This window comes from Humulus lupulus, chromosome 3 (assembly GCF_963169125.1).
Source record: "Humulus lupulus chromosome 3, drHumLupu1.1, whole genome shotgun sequence".
NCBI classification, from domain to species: domain Eukaryota; kingdom Viridiplantae; phylum Streptophyta; class Magnoliopsida; order Rosales; family Cannabaceae; genus Humulus; species Humulus lupulus.
The window spans coordinates 174,840,396-174,846,395 of NC_084795.1; positions in this window are offsets into that span (position 1 = coordinate 174,840,396).

Sequence of the window (6,000 nt, forward strand, 5' to 3'; positions counted from 1 at the left end):
AAAAGTTTTGTTTTCTTTATGATTTTATGTACAAATGATGGGTACCTATATTTTGGAATTGAAATAATATTGTTTTATTATTTTATATATGTATCCAAAAAGATAGTAGTTATTGTTTTAGTAGTTTTAATGGTCCGAGGTCTTTAAGTTAGTCAGGTCTTTATAGTTGGTACCAGAGCCACGGTTCATATGAATGAAGTTTTCCTTGATACACACACAAAAGGTCTGGATCTAACTGCCAATTTAAGTGTTTATGTTATGAATATTATGTTTATGTTTAGTAACTATGCTTTCAGTCAAAAAATTAATTGAGCCATGACTTATCAAGATATCTTTGCCATTAAGGCATTGAAAAGGATTAGAGAACCAAGGGATACAGTAGGTGTGCTAGAAAGAATGAGTCAAAGATTGGTCATATTTCACAAGGAGATAGTTCAACTTCAAATCACTAGGCAAATTATGATGAGAGCCACGAAACAATATATCCTAGCAATTAGGCTTTTTAAAGATATCCCTTCTATGGTTTCAAATTTAGAAAAATTATGGGAAACTTTAGATGATTAAGATGACTTACCGGTAGCCATTAGACATTATTTTCTTATACATAGCTTTACCAATAGGTTTAAGATTTGATTCACCAATGAACAAAAGAATAATATCCTAATGAATATTCTCCGTGAGGGTTGATTTAAATTTATTTTTTAAATCCTAATTAATTTAGAATAAAATTAATAAATAGTGGCTAAGTTCAGTGAGGGTGGATACAAATTAATGGACCAAGTTTTATATTGAGAGTTTAGGGAACGATTTTACTGATCCCAGCACTCCCTCAATATGGTTAACTTTGGAATAGCTACAAGTTTCGAGCTTAAGAATTAAGTCATACAGGGAGGTTGGAAACAGACTTATGAAATAAAAAAGTTGGCTTAATAGTCTATGTATAGAAACACATCCTAATTTATAAAGATGACTTACATAATTTTTTCATAAGAAATCATAACTGATAGATCCGAGTTATATTTGCTTAGAATAAGTTTTTTCCTTAGAAAGTATTAGGGTAAGTTTTAACGTGTTTTTCTCGACTGTTAGAACATTGTCGAAGATGTCGCTCTAAAGGTCTGAACGCACTAACGAGAGTGCCCCCAGTACCACCAACGAGACACACGAGGCCCCTCCAGTCCGAAGAAGGGGAAAACATACTGCCACTGCTGCTGCTAACAGAAATGCATCACCTCTGGTTGACAACAATGCTAAAGTTATCTGGTTACGACGACAAGTAGAAGAACTACTACAACAACAACGACAACCTCAGCCGCAACCTCAGCCAGTGGCTCAAGCACCCCAGCCAGAGTAGAATGGAGGATATTCATACGAGGGTTGGCTGAAGGAATATTACGAGCCCTATCCCGCTCAGTACATAGAGCCAGTCTACAAGTGTTTCTGAAAGTAGCATGCTAAGGGACAACAAACCCTTTTGAGTCTGAAGAGTGGCTCAGAAATATAGAGCTGGTTCTGGCACACATGAACCTCAACAACACAGATCGCATATCTTGCGTTTCTTCTCTACTGAAAAAGGATGCTGGAATCTGGTGGGATCTAGTGTAGCAAACTCACGATGTCACCATCATGAATTGGGCCAGATTTGTTGAGCTATTTCACAAACATTACTACAACTCGGCAGTCATCGCTACAAGGGTGGAAGAATTTCCCAGTCTGAAACAAGGCAATTTGTCTGTAGTTGAGTACGCTTGACAATTTGACCGGCTAGCCAAGTTTACACCAGATTTTGTCCCTAATGACTACTTGAGGATAACCAAGTTCCCCAGAGGACTCAGACCAGAGGTTGAATTATGGGTCAAGCTTTCAAATCCTTGAACCACTACTTACGCCAATGTTCTGGAAAGGGCTATAGAGGTGGAAAGGCTCCAAGAAAATGTTAGCAAGGAAGAGGCAAGCAAGTTAGAAACTAAGCAGCAGAATCAGACTCATAATGGTCGAAACCATAACAACCAGTATAACAATAATGGGCAAAAAAGAAAGCATCCAGATAATAAGCAGATCGAAGCTGACAAAAGAGCACAAACCAATAACGATAATAACAAACCGAGTTTTGTGGAATACCCTCAGTGCTCCAAGTATCAGACATAGTGGGAGTGTCGTGCAAACAACAAGGGTTGCTACAATTGTGGTCAGGAAGGTCATCAGAAAAGAGAATGTCCATAGCTCAAAATAGAAGAGAAGAAGGACAACAAGATGGTTCCAGCCAGAGTCTTTGCTTTGACCCAGGAAAAAGTCGAAACTAGTTACAAGGTGGTCACAGGTCAGCTTCCTATCCTCGATAATATATGTTCAATATTGTTTTATCAGGAGAAACATACTCGTATATCTCTTTAGGAATGATAGAGAAATTTGACAAACCTTGTGAAAGATTTAGAAATAGGTTTCTTACGGAACTGCCTTCAGGAGAAATCGTTCTATCATCACGGATAGTACGAGGAATACTGATCAAAGTCTAGGGCATGGAGCTAGATGGAGACCTATAGAGCTAGAGATTAAGGATTTTGACGTAATATTGGGGGTATGGACTGGCTACCAAGACATGGCGCAACCATCAACTGTTGACACAAGCAAGTGACGTTCAAAACCCCTGAGGGTCATAAACTATGTTTTATGGGAAAGGTTTCAGGACTACGAGCACCGCTGATCTCATCTCTCAAGGCTCAAAGGATGATAGAGAAAGGATATCACACATTCTTAGCAAACATCACAACTTTGGCACAGGAAATACCATTAAAGATTGGACATGTCCGCATTATAAAGGAATTTCTAGAGATGTTTCTCGATGACTTACCAGGGTTACCCCCTGCTCGGGAAATTGACTTCACAATTGAACTAGTGCTGGGAACTAAGCCTATCTCAAAGGCACCATACCGAATGGCACCTACCAAATTCAAGGAGTTGAAAGTTAGTTACAAAAGCTCTTAGATTTGGGATTCATCAGATAGAGCCATTTGCCATGGGGGGGCACCGGTTTTATTTGTGAAGAAGAAGAATGGAAGCACGTAGATGTGTATTGAATACTGCGAGTTGGAAAAAGTGACAATTAAGAACAAGTACCCGCAACCCCGAATCGATGACTTATTTGATCAACTCCGCAGAGCGACTATAGTTTCAAAGATTGATCTAGGGATCAGTTATCACTAGCTCAAGGTAAGGGAAGAGGATATACCAAAGACGGCTTTTAGGACTCGATAGCGATATTACGAGTTCCTAGTTATGTCTTTTGGTCATACCAACGCTCCAGCCACATTTATGGACTTAATAAACCAGGTCTTCAAGGAATTCTTCAACATCGTGGTATTCATTGACGATATATTGGTGTATTCCAAGGATGAAGTCGAGCACGAGGAGCACTTAAGATTGACCATGCTGCGACTAAAGGTGCACCAACTTTACACCAAGTTCAAGAAATGAGAATTTTGGCTATCAGAATTAGCGTTCCTCGGGCACATAGTATCCAAGGATTAAGTCGCAGTAGACCCAACTAAAGTAAAGGCTGTAAAGGATTGGCCAAGACCTAAGTATGCATCAGAGGTTAGAAGTTTTATTGGGCTAGTAGGCTATTACTGGAGATTTGTAGAAGGCTATTCTAAGATAGTCACTCTGCTTACCAACGTGAGCCTAGAAACAACAGAAGTTCAATTGGACAGATAAATGTTGAGAAAGCTTTCATTTTCTCAAAAACAAATTGTGTTCAATACCAATACTTTGCATACTGACACCCAACGACAAGTTTGTGGTATTCTGTTGTAACGCCCTGGTTACTCCAAGACCGTTACTGTGGACTTTAAATAGTGCTTAACTCGCTAAACGATTCATTAGGTTATAAACGTGCTTCTAGGTGTTATTAATAGGCTAGGGTGAAAATCTTAGTCAAAAGGAATGAATATATTTTAATTTAAAACGTTAAACTGTAATGGGCCCATAAAGTGTTTACAAAGTTATTTACAATCCAAAATGGTCAGTATAGTACAAAAGTTACAACCCACCGACCTAAGCGGCAAAAATACGGTTAAACCGTAGTTCCCCTGAGAAACACCTTGGCCATTGTGGCAAAGTGGCTGCATATGTACACATCACCACCTAAGTTATCTACTCAAGCCTGGGTGAGATTTTCTTTCCCTTTAACTGCACCACATAGCACCCGTGAGCCAAGGCTCAACAAGAAAACTTATTACTGCATGTATGCATTATAAATAATTGATTCTAGGGCTTGCAGCCCTAATCAGATGGTAGCTAATAAGTTATTTTGCGTAGATGACTAATAAGTCTCTCTGAGTAGGTGACTAATGAGTCACTCTTTGGATAGGTGACTAATGAGTGACTCTCTGAATAGATGACTAATGAGTGACTCTCTGGATAGATGACTAATAAGTCTCTCTCTGGGGCTCTGCGCCCTAAGCCATGTGATATTTCAGTCACCTAAGCCTTTTAGCCCTGGCTCTAAGTACCTAGCCTTTAGACTAGACAACCGCTTTAGTTTTCTTCGACCAATAGGTCGATCAAGCATTTAATGCTCATGTTGATTAGATCTAATCGTTTCAGCCTACGTTAAACACATTAATGCCTCTCTTGACTCATAATTCAATACCATACAACTAGTGCTCAGTACTACTGCCGAACATGACTGATAAGCTAAGACTTCACAACCAGTACAAACACCAATGTCGTTTCTGACTAATAATTCAATGCCTTTCACAAATAACCAAAGTTGCTAGGCATTTATAATGCGATCCATGTCCATATATCGAGCACTGAACATACCTTATCAAGTCACATACTGGGTCCAGTTTTCTTACCTCTGGTTCGAGCATGAAATAATAAAAGTACGACCCTTGGGAATGATCAGTATCCCTTAGCAGTCACCTAGTCATAACCATGTATGAAATCTCAACAATAAAATAAATAATAAAAGGTTCATGGACTAAGACCCCACTTCGAGGACCTCGAATTCTATTAAAACAGTTAGTAGATTCGATCCCGAGCTTAGAGAAATGAAAACCCGCGCTTAAAGCTCATCAAAATCCATCATGGCACAAAAGGGAGGGGCGGATCGCAACCTTCTTCCAAGGGCCGCGGTGTGCCCCCAAGACAGAGAGCCCTATTTGGGGTGCTAGGGGCGGGCCGCAACTTGACATATTTCCACTAGATCTTGTTCTCTACGCTCTCAGCTGTGAGCGCCTTCTTAACCACCTATGCATAAGTAGTAACTCCAGACACAGTGATAATATGAACATCCCTGGTTATTCTAGGCTGTAGCCGCTGGAGAAACATCTCCCTTCTAGTCCCATCAGTGGGCACCAATTCCATTGCAAACTTGGCTAGTCTGTCAAACTTTAAAGCATACTCAGTCACTGATAGACTGCCCTGAACTTATCTGTTGAACTCTTAACCCTTGCAGCCATGATGGCATCATTATAGTATTTCTCATTGAACAGGGTCTGAAACTCTTCACAACTCAGAGCATTAACATTTCTGGTCTGGGATATCACTTCCTACCAATTTCGAGCATCCTCCCGAAACATGTATGTGGCACAAGCCACTCTCTCATTACCAGACACCCTCATAAAGTCAAGGATGGTGGTAACCATGCTCATCCATTGCTTTGCCTTACACTACAACAATTATGCCCATATATTACATTAAAATATCACATATTTTAAAATGTGTTATTGTTTTTTCTAATAGAAAAAGACACGGCTAAAACTTTAAGGCGGTAAATGATACACTTAGGCGCCAAATGAAAGACAAAAGTAAAAGAATCCCTAATAACTCTCTCTTGCTCTATCTTTCTCTTTGAGCAACTCTCTTGTTTAATCTTTCTATATTTCTCTTTGTTTGTTGTATTTGTGTAACAAGGTGATGGGGGCCCGCGGCTTGGGTCGTGTGACAGGGAGGCTCGACTCGTGGGTCTACGGTGTGGCTCGCTCGTGGGTGCAA